Source organism: Coregonus clupeaformis, chromosome 7 (assembly GCF_020615455.1).
Source record: "Coregonus clupeaformis isolate EN_2021a chromosome 7, ASM2061545v1, whole genome shotgun sequence".
NCBI lineage: Eukaryota > Metazoa > Chordata > Actinopteri > Salmoniformes > Salmonidae > Coregonus > Coregonus clupeaformis.
Genome location: NC_059198.1, coordinates 57,628,585 through 57,642,751, shown reverse-complemented (window position 1 = coordinate 57,642,751; position 14,167 = coordinate 57,628,585). Strand labels below are relative to the sequence as shown.

The 14,167-nt window shown below is 43.3% G+C and overlaps 1 protein-coding gene across 1 annotated transcript in view; it reads right to left on the bottom strand.

Annotated features, from left to right (window-relative positions):
• The window catches only part of trpa1b (transient receptor potential cation channel, subfamily A, member 1b), a 90,830-nt gene that overhangs the window by 48,622 nt on the left and 28,041 nt on the right, over positions 1-14,167 (bottom strand). The gene's annotated exons all lie outside the window — the stretch shown is intronic.

The window sequence follows — 14,167 nt, the reverse complement described above, 5'->3', positions numbered from 1 at the left end:
TGTGTGCATACATTTTTGTGTATGGGTGGTCCCGGGGATCGAACCCACTACCCTGGCGTTACAAGCGCCGTGCTCTACCAGCTGAGCTATATAGAGGCCATGCCATCGTGGAACGCTCTTCCACCGGAGGTTACTCAGGCAAAATGCAAGTTTAGCTTAAAAAAAAAAAGATAAAAAATAAACATCTTGTATCACAGCGCCTCTTACCTTTCTAAAGATCGAATTTAACTGTTACTGTACATAGGAATGTGAATATGTATAATATGAATAGTGTGTAAAGAGTATTGTTGTTGTCTCTTTGCTACGTACAACTCTTATTTATTATTATTATTATTATTATATTATCTTATTTTAATGTTTTATTTGTATTTAGTGTAATATCTTATGTTGTCTATAACTGTTCTGTACTTTCATGTATTTGTACAGTTTTTTTTTATGTGGACCCCAGGAACAGTAGCTGCTGCATGTGCAGTAGCTATTGGGGAATCCTAATACACTCAAGTAAACTAGGTGAAAGGGGAGGTGACAAGGAGAGGAGAGCCACTTTAGACTCTTGAAGCCAGAAACTGCATGGAAAGCTGTTCTGGATGAATAACTGCGAGGAACCGGTAAATTATAATAAATTATTTATATGAACAGCATTGCATGAAATGGAACTGTTAAATTATATGCTCAGGGCAGGGACAGACAGTCCATCTCAGTATGGAGTGCAGTTCACAATGCATGTAGACCTACAGTGGGGAGAACAAGTATGTTAGAGCCGATTTGGGCATATTTTGTATAAAAGACTGAACATACTGAGCTCCATGTACATTTGTGTAAATATATTAAATATTAATGTATATGATGAAATATTAGGTACGTACCTTTATGATTTATTTACCGGATTGAGATATATTCATTTGTTATTAGTGTAACTCAGTTTTTGGCCCCCCCTCTTGCCCATTCATTGTACTGTGTTAATTGTGTTAGTATAAAGGCAGGAAGTTGGGCCTTCGGGGGAGGAGTCCTTGCTAGATGCGGGAGCGGTATAGTTTTTTGACCATATAGACATACAGAAATACAGACAGACAGGTCATATTATATTATGTATTTGCATTTCAAGTAATCTCTGCTTTAAGTTGATTGGAGAATACCTTTTTGTTAGATAAGAAGAATAAACATTTTTTGTTGCACTATATCCCTGGATCTCATTGAATGTTTGGCCGTTTGGAAACGTTGAGTGTGGACTGTATGCGTCCGAAACAACCCCGCTTCAGGCTAGGGCAGTGGCTATGGTAAAGAGGAAAGGAAGCCACTACAATCAAGTCAAAAAACTCAGTGAAGGATTACTACCGGAAGGAAATCTCCGGTTCGGACACACGCTGGATTTTGTTCTATTTGTAATTGCATTCGGACCATAAGGACAGCTCGCTTGGAAGGATTTGAACTCCTAGATTTCGCCAGCCGTGAGTAACCACTGCGAATGAATGAGCTGCCCTGTTCAAGGCGATCGTTTGATCATGCATATTATGGAAGCGCAAATGTGCTTATAATTGGAATGTTTGATAAACTTGGGAATGGAATTCAAAATACAGCGCTGTGAAAACAATTAAGAAGTTTAAGTTTGGGAAACACAGATCCTATGCACAATGTAGCCTAATCATATATCTAATATTTGGCCTAACGTGGAAATGCAATCCATCAACGCAACGAATGCAACTTAAGGATCTAAAGATACTGCGTGTTAAAACTTCATTAAAGGGACAAAACCTCAACGGGATGAAATGTTTAAAACGCATCTAAAATGCCAAACTTGCACATGTGCAATTCAAAATGGGTCAATATGCTGAAATGGATGACTGTGTTTTTAAAGATTAAAGGAGGTCTAAAGGGGCATTACGTTTAACAATCAAACCAACAACCGTGTCATTGTAAATTGAGTGAACTAAAAGTGAATGATGGAGGAGGAAATCCCAAATAAGACTCCACTGGAGAGGGCAGAGGAGCATCTAAATTCACTCTATGCAGCCCGGAGAGGCAAACTTGGAGTGTGTACACGCAAAATGAATGAAATAAAAGTCCTTCTTGTTGATGGAGGAAACATTGCAACTGTGAATGAGAGTCTTGAAGCATTTGATGCTGTGCTCAATGACTTTAAGAAGGCTCATGAATCTGTGCTAGAGCTGGTCACAGAGGAGGAACAGGAACAGGAGAGCATTAACTATTATCAACCAAGAATGAGAACTTATGAACATTTCCTGAAAGAGGTGGAAATATGGAAAAAGGCTGAAGTTGAGCCACAAACGCTCATTGAACCACATGACAGCATTTCCAATGTGTCAAAAATATCAAGTAAAACTAAGTATTCTAAGACTGCTTCCTCAGTGTCCTCTGAACGCCTTAAAGCCGAGGCAGAACGAGCAGCTCTACTAGCTCGCCAAGCATCATTACAAGACAAGCATGCATTGGAACTGGAGAAAGCTCAACTGAATGTTAGGATGGAAAAAAATGGCACTGGAAACGGACATAGCAGCATATAATGCCAAACTGAAGGTCCTGGAGAGTACCGAGTCAACTTCTCAATCCCATTCTGTGGCAGCCCATTTACTAAGCCAAGAAGATGGAATGAACTCTTATTTTGAGAAACAGGAACCAGAGGTCTATGTGGAACCTGAACCATCACCTGTTGAGTTTGCTGCATTAGGTGCAGTTCCAAAGACCCCACTACAAAGAGTTTTACAACAACCGACCACAAAGCCATCAAACCCTATTCCGAAAACAGTCGTAAACCACACTCTTCAGCAGCCAACAGCAAGGTCTAGCAATCGACACAGAATCAACACTGCGGGTATCAGCCATAATACCAGCCATGATAACCTCTCTACTGTCATGCAAAGGCAGAATGAAATTGCTGACCTCCTTGTACTACAGCGCAAACAAGCCACACTCCCTGTTAGGGGAGATACCTATGTTTGACGGTGATCCTCTAAACTTTAGGCCATTCATGCGTGCATTTGAGCATGGTATAGAAGATAAGACAAGCAGTCACCAGGATAGGCTCTATTACCTGGAACAATACACCTCTGGTCAGCCCAAGGATCTGGTCCGTAGTTGTCTGCATATGGAAGCCAGAAGAGGCTATGCAGTAGCTAAGAGGTTGTTAAAGGAACACTTTGGCAATGAAATCAAAGTCACCACTGCTTACATGGAAAAGGCTTGGAACTGGACAAACATCAAACCCGATGATGGAAAGGGACTGGGTGGTTATGCACTCTATCTAAGAGGTTGCTGTAACGCTATGCAAGACCTACAGAACATGGAAGAGCTTAATCTTCCCTCCAACATAAAGCTGATCATGTCAAAACTTCCCTACAAACTAAGGGAAAAATGGAGGTCTATGGCATGTGATATTTTAGAGAGAAGTCACCTGAGGGCCCAGTTCAGTGACCTGGTAACGTTCATGGAAAAACAGGCCAAAATACTGCAGGATCCGTTGTATGGAGATATTCAAGATCCCCTGTACAACAAAAGGTTTTTAAAACCCAAAACAGAAGCTGACTTTAAACAGCAGTTCAAGTCCAAGAGTAGGGGAAGCAGCTTTGCCACTACAGTAGCTGTAGTGGCAGATTGTGACTCTGAAAAACCTTTAAAAGAACAAACATTCAAAGTAAAGAGACCAGGCACCTACCCTTCTGATGCTCCCAGTATCTCATGTATATTTTGTGCTGGTGCGCATTTATTGGTCGACTGCCAACAGGTGAAGGCACAGCCACATGAATTCAAGGTTGAGTTTCTGAGATCAAAAGGCCTTTGTTTTGGCTGTTTGATGAGAGGACACTTAAGCAGAGAATGTAAAAGAAGGATGACCTGTCAGAGCTGTCAAAGAAAGCACCCCACTATCCTGCACATTGAAGGAAGAGAGAGATTTAGATCTCAAAAGGCAGATATGAGTGGTGTAGCAGTAAAGCGGGAGGAGACTGTCAGCAGTGCTCTTGTTTCACTGGAAGCTGGTGAAGATACCGGGGCCGGTACAGATTGTGCACTTGCAATTGTGCCAGTTCAAGTAAAGGTGGCAAATGGAAGCAAGTCTGTGTTAACCTATGCTTCTCGATTCTGGTAGCTCAGCAACATTTTGTACGGAGAGACTCATGAGGCAGTTGCAAGCTAAAGGCAGTGCGACTGAAATTCTGCTACGCACAATGGGGCAGGAGAGTCCTACCAAGAGCTTTGAGATATCTGGATTAGAGATTGGCAATGTGGAAGGCGACACATTTCTTGCATTACCAAAGGTCTATACCCAACATAAGATCCCAGTGACAAGAGAGAACATTCCCACTCAGAAAGAGCTCAAAAGGTGGCCATACCTGAAAGAGGTTCAGTTGAAGGAGATTGATGCTGACGTCGAACTTCTGATTGGCGTAAATGCTCCAAAGGCAATGGAACCCTGGCAAATCATAAATAGCCAAGGCAACGGACCGTATGCAGTGAAAACCCTCTTTGGATGGGTGATGAATGGTCCTCTCAACAGTAGTACCATGGCAGAAGAATCCGGGCGTCCTACGGTGATGGCCAATCGTATCTCAATGGCCGACCTGGGGGTTCTTCTTGTAAATCAGTACAACCATGACTTCCCTGAGAGAGAGTATGAAGAGAAAAGTGAGATGTCAGCTGAGGATCGTAGGTTTATGGAGATAGTATCAAGCTCCATAACCCTCAAAGACCATCACTACTACTTACCGTTGCCCTTTCGCAACAAAGATGTAGTCCTGCCAAACAACCGTGACATGGCAAAGCAGCGGGCTCTAAATATTATCAGGAAGTTCAAGAAGGACAAAGGTTACGCTGCAGAGTACAAAGGCTTCATGGAAGAGATGATAACAAAAGGTTACGCCGAGAAGGTACCACAAGAACAGCTCCTCAGAGAGAAAGGCAAAGTATGGTACATACCACACCATGGCGTTCACCATAAGCGCAAAGGAACGATACGAGTGGTGTTTGACTGTTCATCATCCTATAAAGGTACATCTCTTAACAGTGAACTCCTTCAAGGCCCTGACCTGGCAAACACGCTTATAGGAGTCTTGCTAAGATTTCGGCAAGAGCACATTGCCATGATGGCAGACATCGAAGGAATGTTCCATCAAGTACGTGTCCATGAAGATGACTTAGACTTCCTGCGATTCCTATGGTGGCCGGATGGTGATACTAACAAAAGATTGGAGGAGTACAGAATGACAGTACATCTTTTCGGTGCTATATCCTCTCCAAGTTGTGCAAACTTTGCACTGCGAAAGACTGCAGAAGACAACTGTGAGGGGGTACGATGAAGAGGTGATTCAAACAGTCAAGTCCAACTTCTATGTTGATGACTGCCTCAAGTCAGTGGCCACAGAAGAACAAGCCATAGCTCTCACAAGAAACCTCAGGGATGTGTGCTCTCAAGGTGGGTTCAAATTGACCAAGTGGGTCAGCAACAGCCGCACTGTACTAGCTTCTATCCCTGATGAACACAAAGCCAAGCAGATAAAAGAACTGGACCTGGACAGAGAAAAGCTGCCTGTTGAAAGAGCACTTGGAATCCGATGGAACATTGAAAGGGATGTGTTTAACTTCCAGGTCACTGTCAAGAACAGACCCCTTACAAGAAGAGGTATTCTCTCAACTGTCAGCTCTATTTATGATCCATTAGGTTTCCTCGCCCCATTCGTATTAAAGGCAAAGCAAATTCTTCAAGTGCTCTGCAAGCTAAATTGTGGATGGGACGAAGTCATCCCCTGAAGAACACTCTATTTCATGGAAGAGATGGCTCTCAGAGCTGGACCAGCTCTCCAGATTCCAGATCAACAGGTGTATGATGCCGGAGAACTTTGGTCAAATCAAGACCGCACAGCTGCATCACTTCGGTGATGCAAGTGAACAAGGTTATGGCACGGCAAGCTACCTTAGGTTCACAAACGTTATGGAAAAGGTCCACATCGCATTCATACTGGGGAAATCAAGGGTGACTCCACTCAAGCAGATGACGATCCCCAGACTGGAACTTGCTGCAGCAACATTGGCAGTGCGAGTGGACAGGATGTTAAGGTTGGAGCTCCAGATTGAACTTGAGGAGTCAACTTTCTGGACAGACAGCCAGTCGGTGCTAAAATACATCCGCAACGATACCAAGAGATTCCATACTTTTGTGGCTAATAGGGTTGCTATGATCCGTGACCTATCGAAAGCAAAACTGTGGAGGTATTTGAACTCCAAACACAACCCAGCCGATGATGCCTCAAGAGGATTACATGTTGAAACTTTCCTGAACTCAAAGAGATGGAGCAAAGGACCAGAATTCCTGGAGAAAACAGAAACACAATGGCCGAAAGTCCCCGAGGAGCTTGGCTCCATCCCTCCAGATGATCCAGAGGTGAGAAAAGACGTCATCGTAAACAGTACATGTGTGGAAGAAAAGAGTCCGACCAGCAAACTGATTGAGTACTATTCAACATGGAACAGCTTGAAGAAAGCAGTTGCCTGGATGCTGAAACTGAAGAGACTTCTACTACAGTTAAGCTAGAAAAGGAAAGTTCTCACCCAAACTGATCCAGGATCAGATCAGAGTCTGACAAACTCACTGAAGGAACAAATTGACAAGTTCAAACTGACGTTTGGAAAAGAAAGTCTGTCTGTAGATGACCTAGATGAAGCAGAAAAGGTCATCAATCGATTTGAGCAACGACAGCACTTTAAACAAGAAATTGCACTAGTTGTAAAAGGAAAACAATGTGCCAAGAGAAGCGGCTCAATCTGTAAGCTTGATCCAATAGTTGACAATGGCATTCTGAGAGTAGGAGGAAGGTTAAGCAAAGCTGCTATGCCTACGGAACTAAAGAATCCTATGATCCTGCCCAAAGACTCCTACATCTCCAGACTGATCTTACTCCACATCCATGAGCAGGTTGGCCACTCTGGGAGAGGTCACATGCTTTCTAGACTTCGCCAGCGATATTGGATACCCTGTGCCAACTCCTTAGCAAGGAAGATCCTTAAGAGCTGTGTCTTCTGCAGGCGGATGCAAGCTAGAGCTGGGGAACAGAAGATGGCTGACCTTCCACAAGATCGGGTAGCACCTGATTTGCCGCCTTTCACCCATGTGGGCATAGATTACTTTGGCCCCATAGAGGTGAAGCGAGGCCGCGTTCATGTGAAGCGGTATGGTGTGATCTTTACTTGCCTTGTGAGTCGAGCTGTCCATCTAGAAGTTGCTAGTTATCTGGATACTGATTCCTGCATCAATGCCCTGCGCAGGTTCATCTGTCGAAGGGGCCCAGTAACAAGTATCAGAACAGACAATGGCACCAACTTTGTTGGAACACACAGAGAGCTAGGAGAAGCTCTGAAAGAGCTGGATCACAACAAGATTCAAAATAAATTACTGAAGGAAGGAGTGACATGGTCATTCAACCCTCCCTCTGGAGCCCACCATGGGGGGTATGGGAGAGGTTGATCCGACTGGTGAAAAAGATCCTCTATTCAGTCCTTAAAGAGCAAGTACTGGATGATGAGGCTTTGCAGACAGCCTTGTGTGAAGTTGAGGCGATTATGAACGACAGACCAATCACTACTGTAACAAATGACCCTAACGATCTAGAACCCCTGACTCCGAACCATCTGCTTCATCTGAAAGCAAAGCCAGTCCTGCCACCAGGACTATTCCAGAGAAGTGACCTATACTCACGAAGGAGATGGAAGCAAGTACAATATATCACTGACCTCTTCTGGAAGAGATGGATCAGGGAGTATCTTCCACTTATGCAGGAGCGGAACAAGTGGAACAAAACTAAGAGAAACTTCAGTCCTGGTGACCTTGTGGTCATCGTCGATGACACCGCCCCAAGGAACTCTTGGCTAATGGGGCGTGTGGTGAAGGCTTTGCCAGGGGCCAAAGGTCTTGTCCGGAGCGTCATGGTTAAGACTAAGACCAATATCCTACAGAGACCTATCAATAAACTCTGTCTGCTCCTTGAGGCGACGAAGTGAGACACACACACACACACACACAGTGCTCCATCTTTGAATCACGTGCACCTCTGATTCGTTGATGTCGTACTCTTACATTCTTTGATGTCATACATTTTGTGGACGTCAAACTCTTGACATTTTTTGGAAGTTGAACACCTTTACACTTCAACTCAGACTGAGATCTATGGACTATTTTCCTATATGGCATCTTGTATATTTGTATATAGCTATGAACTGTAATGGTGCTCTGGTATAGAATGTTTTTGTATTGGCTCTACGTTTGAATATTAAGTAATTGTTGTGCATTCAGTGCAGTCAACAATTAGGGGCCGGTATGTTAGAGCCGATTTGGGCATATTTTGTATAAAAGACTGAACATACTGAGCTCCATGTACATTTGTGTAAATATATTAAATATTAATGTATATGATGAAATATTAGGTACGTACCTTTATGATTTATTTACCGGATTGAGATATATTCATTTGTTATTAGTGTAACTCAGTTTTTGGCCCCCCTCTTGCCCATTCATTGTACTGTGTTAATTGTGTTAGTATAAAGGCAGGAAGTTGGGCCTTCGGGGGAGGAGTCCTTGCTAGATGCGGGAGCGGTATAGTTTTTTGACCATATAGACATACAGAAATACAGACAGACAGGTCATATTATATTATGTATTTGCATTTCAAGTAATCTCTGCTTTAAGTTGATTGGAGAATACCTTTTTGTTAGATAAGAAGAATAAACATTTTTTGTTGCACTATATCCCTGGATCTCATTGAATGTTTGGCCGTTTGGAAACGTTGAGTGTGGACTGTATGCGTCCGAAACAACCCCGCTTCAGGCTAGGGCAGTGGCTATGGTAAAGAGGAAAGGAAGCCACTACAAAGTATTTGATACACTGCCAATTTTTCAGGGTTTCCTACTTACAAAGCATGTAGAGGTCTGTAATTTTTATCATAGGTACACTTCAACTGTGAGAGACGGAATCTAAAACAAAAATCCAGAAAATCACATTGTATGATTTTTAAGTGATTAATTTGCATTTTATTGCATGACATAGGTATTTGATCACCTACCAACCAGTAAGAATTCCGGCTCTCACAGACCTGTTAGTTTTTCTTTAAGAAGCCCTCCTGTTCTCCACTCATTACCTGTATTAACTGCACCTGTTTGAACTCGTTACCTGTATAAAAGACACCTGTCCACACACTCAATCAAACAGACTCCAACCTCTCCACAATGGCCAAGACCAGAGAGCTGTGTAAGGACATCAGGGATAAAATTGTAGACCTACACAAGGCTGGGATGGGCTACAGGACAATAGGCAAGCAGCTTGGTGAGAAGGCAACAACTGTTGGCGCAATTATTAGAAAATGGAAGAAGTTCAAGATGACGGTCAATCACACTCGGTCTGGGGCTCCATGCAAGATCTCATCTTGTGGGCCATCAATGATCATGAGTAAGGTGAGGGATCAGCCCAGAACTACACGGCAGGACCTGGTCAATGACCTGAAGAGAGCTGGGACCACAGTCTCAAAGAAAACCATTAGTAACACATTACGGTGTCATGGATTAAAATCCTGCAGCGCACGCAAGGTCCCCCTGCTCAAGCCAGCGCATGTCCAGGCCCGTCTGAAGTTTGCCAATGACCATCTGGATGATCCAGAGGAGGAATGGGAGAAGGTCATGTGGTCTGATGAGACAAAAATAGAGCTTTTTGGTCTAAACTCCACTCGCCGTGTTTGGAGGAAGAAGAAGGATGAGTACAACCCCAAGAACACCATCCCAACCGTGAAGCATGGAGGTGGAAACATTTCCTTGGGGATGCTTTTCTGCAAAGGGGACAGGACGACTGCGCCATATTGAGGGGAGGATGGATGGGGCCATGTATCGCGAGATCTTGGCCAACAACCTCCTTCCGTCAGTAAGAGCATTGAAGATGGGTCGTGGCTGGTCTTCCAGCATGACAACGACCTGAAACACACAGCCAGGGCAACTAAGGAGTGGCTCCGTAAGAAGCATCTCAAGGTCCTGGAGTGGCCTAGCCAGTCTCCAGACCTGAACCCAATAGAAAATCTTTGGAGGGAGCTGAAAGTCCGTATTGCCCAGCGACAGCCCCGAAACCTGAAGGATCTGGAGAAGGTCTGTATGGAGGAGTGGGCCAAAATCCCTGCTGCAGTGTGGGTTATGGATAATAAGCTTCTAACTTATAGCCTCTGTATCTTGTGCATTACGCAAACACGTGTGGCCTCTGCGCTGGCCTCCCAGCTGGCCTCCCAGCTGGCCTCCCAGCTGGCCTCTACCATGCAGAAAAAACTAGAATAGAATAGCTTGCTGGACATAATTGTTTTTGTGTTTCTTATATCAATAGACTACTCGAAGAGGGACGCAAACTCATTTTAAATACAGCAGCCAATAGAACTCAGGGGTAGTTTGAAAGAAGAGGGAACGCGCGATGGCGGTAGGTAGGCTATAGCAGTTATTTATTCAGACCCATAACCATTCAATCTTTGTGAAGAGGAGTGAAAGCCTTCTGCATCAAATTCTAGTGCAATATCATTCAAGGATGTCATTAGAATAATTAAGATTAGGACAACGAAACGTATTTCATTTAACTGTTGACTGTGAGGAAAGAATGAAGCAACAATAGAGAGAGAGGAGGTAGGCTAATAACATTAGGGGAAATATTATGAAATGTATTTATGTGTCAGCCTACTAATTATACAAATAGGCCCTATTATATTTCAAAATTAAAATCTAATTTGCTAACCTATACTGGTAACTTTGTAGGCCGCATGTGCTGCACCAGAATCACATGTTCTCTTCTGCTTTATCATGGTTTGAACGAGGTGCGTAATTCCAGTCCATATAATACAGTATAATGCAATACAGTACAGTAATACAGTTCACACTCCAAAAGATTAGCCTACTGGAGCTAGTTTCATTTATTTACCCAAGAGAGCATATAGCTAGCTACATCTATGGGCTTTATATAGCTAGCTACATCTATGGGCTCTTATATAGCTAGCTACATCTATGGGCTCTTATATAGCTAGCTACATCTATGGGCTCTCATATAGCTAGCTACATCTATGGGCTTTTATATAGCTAGCTACATCTATGGGCTTTTATATAGCTAGCTACATCTAAGGGCTCTTATATAGCTAGCTACATCTATGGGCTTTTATATAGCTAGCTACATCTAAGGGCTCTTATATAGCTAGTTACATCTAAGGGCTCTTATATAGCTAGCTACATCTATGGGCTTTATATAGCTAGCTACATCTATGGGCTTTATATAGCTAGCTACATCTAAGGGCTCTTATATATCTAGCTACATCTAAGGGCTCTTATATAGCTAGCTACATCTAAGGGCTCTCATATAGCTAGCTACATCTAAGGGCTCTTATATAGCTAGCTACATCTATGGGCTCTTAAAATGTATTTAATATATGGCTCATCAGGTTCAGGTAGCATCAGGTTTGAATTTGCATGCTGATTAAAGCTCTAATCAAATCAAGACATGTGTATATGCTTTATAATGCTTTTGAATGACACTTCCGGTTTTGGCGGGAAATACAGGGGTTACCCGGTATGGGACCTTTGTAAAATACTGGAAAAATATTCCTAAGTGTCTTCCTGTCCTGTCCTTGGATCCTTCTCTTGCGTCAGTGCAGATGCCGGAGTGGAGAGGAGGACGCCATTTTAGACTGTTGAGGTCAGACACTGCTGTTCTGTTTATAGGAGATACACCGAGTTGAATTTCTACGTTTTTAGGGTATATCCGGTTCAAGTTAACAACTCTGAACTGTGTTGTTTTTTTCTTTCAGTGCAATGGAAACTAGGATGACAAGTGGACGAACATCTGAGTCTTCCAACTCAACTCATTTCCCCTTAGTCATGCCATCTGTGGAGATCTGGCTAGGCCTTGCCTAAATAATGTGAATGTCAGAATCTGACAACGACAGAACCTTCACAAATATTTAGCTGTTGGACTAAACACATCCAGTGTCCTGTTATGATGATGATTCAGCCGCAGACTCCCAGGTTGGGTAAACAGTGAGTCCGTGATGTGGTCTCTGGTTTTTGTGTGGCTCCTCGGATGAGCATTCTGACACAAAATGGCTGCAGTGTATCAGTCAGTGCAAGGAGGGACAACTTTGATGGGGGTGTGGGCCACGAAAAATGTCTGGGGCTGTTTTTCATGGTTCAGGCTAGGCCCTTTAGTTCCAGTGAAGGGAAATCTTAACGCTACAGCATACAATGACATTCTAGACGATTCTGTGCTTCCAACTTTGTGGCAACAGTTTGGGGGAAGGCCCTTTCCTGTTTCAGCATGACAATCCCCCCGTTCACAAAGCAAGGTCCACACAGAAATGGTTTGTCGAGATTGGTGTGGAAGAACTTGACTGGCCTGCACAGAGCCTTAACCTTAACCCTACCGAACACCTTTGGGATGATTTGGAACGCCGACCTAATTGCCCAATAATAATAAAATAAAAAATTGTTGTTTCACCATAATAAAACTAGCCACATAGCAATTTTATGATGTTGTCTTTAGCTAGCCCAGATAGGTTCCCAATCTCCCAACCTCATCACTAGCTACCAAGAAGCCATTTCAGGCTATCAATCAAGTTAGAGTAGCTAGCTTGTCTAACTATCTTAGTTGGCATGTCTGATGGCAAGTTTGGTAGACTTTAGAAAAGCAAGCAATTACTAAATGTACTGAATAAGACTCACATTCCTTTTAATATTTTACCCAGATTGTAGCAGAGCTGCAGAGAAGCCTATTTAGTTTCTATATAAAAAAAAGAACCACCAGTCAGGAGCAAGGAGGCCACGGCGCCCCTGAAATCTGATTGGCCACCCGGGTGGCCCCACCAGAAATGTTGAGATCTGATAGGTTGTCTCTGAATATGTTTATAATTTTGACCAAGACGCGCACCGACAGCAAGATTCATCCATTTCACCGAAATGCGCCCCTCTGTCTTAGTATGTGTAGCCCATGTTTCTGATGCTGTCTGGCCAAAAATAGTATGACATGTCATATTCTTTTTGGCCAGACAGCATCAGATACATTTGCTACAGATAGTTAGACAGAGGGGCGCTGTTTGCCTCGCTCGGATGCTTTCTCTGGTGAAATAGATTCAGCCTCTTGAGAGTTTAAGCAAAATTATGAAACAAAGATAGACACGAATGAGAAATAATTTTATACCAGGGGTTGGAACCAACATTATTTTCCAATTGCTACCATACATTTTTTCGTTCCGTTCCACTTTTCTGACCAGCAAAATAAAGTTCTGACCTGGTCCGAACCCCAAAAAAGTTCTGCTTTATATTGTTACTTACTGTCCCTTTTTAAACCTCTGAAACATTTTTTTTTTTTGGGGTTCGGACGGGCCTGGACATGCGCTGGCTTGAGCAGGGGGACCTTGCGTGCGCTGCAATGTTTAGCTCAACATTAAATGACTTCATTAATCATGCAGTGTGAATAGAGCAGCTCAGTGAGTTGTTTATATGCGTGATGAAAAGACAAGTGTCGGGCACGAGATGCTGAAATGTTGCAGTTGGAGAGAGATCGAGAGAGGGTGGAGAAGGAGGCTTGGCTTGAAACACTGGGCATCTTGTGATGACATGCATCATCTGAATTAAGGTCCACAGAATTATACCTACGGAGGAGCGGCTTCTATGGAGAAACTTTCAATGTTTTTGAACTTCTGAGTTGGCCTACCGTTGGACCAGAGAAGTTAGCTAGCTAACAAGCTTGTGTGTGCAGAGCTGCACAAATTAAAAAACAGCTATGCCTCTGAGGGGGAGGGGCTACAGCTATGATTCTGAGGGGGAGGGGCTACAGCTTTGCTTCGGAGGGGGAGGGGCAGGTAACATACACGCACGCACACTGATAAAGATTTTCAGCCAACAGGCAGACGCTGGAAGAAGTTTCTGATTGACAGAGGAAGGGCTTAGCATTGGCGCTTTGTTGCATTTTTGTGGGACTGGAAATAAAAGTCCCGGAAGGTAAAATACCGTTATTAACCCATGCTTTTAAAATAACGGTTCTGTTCCGGAACAATATAGATCACTTTCGTTCCGGGTTCTGATTTTGTTCCTTGAAAAATGTCATTATTTTTACGGTTTTCCGTTCTGTTCCCAAAACCGGTTCCAACCCCAGTTTTATAAG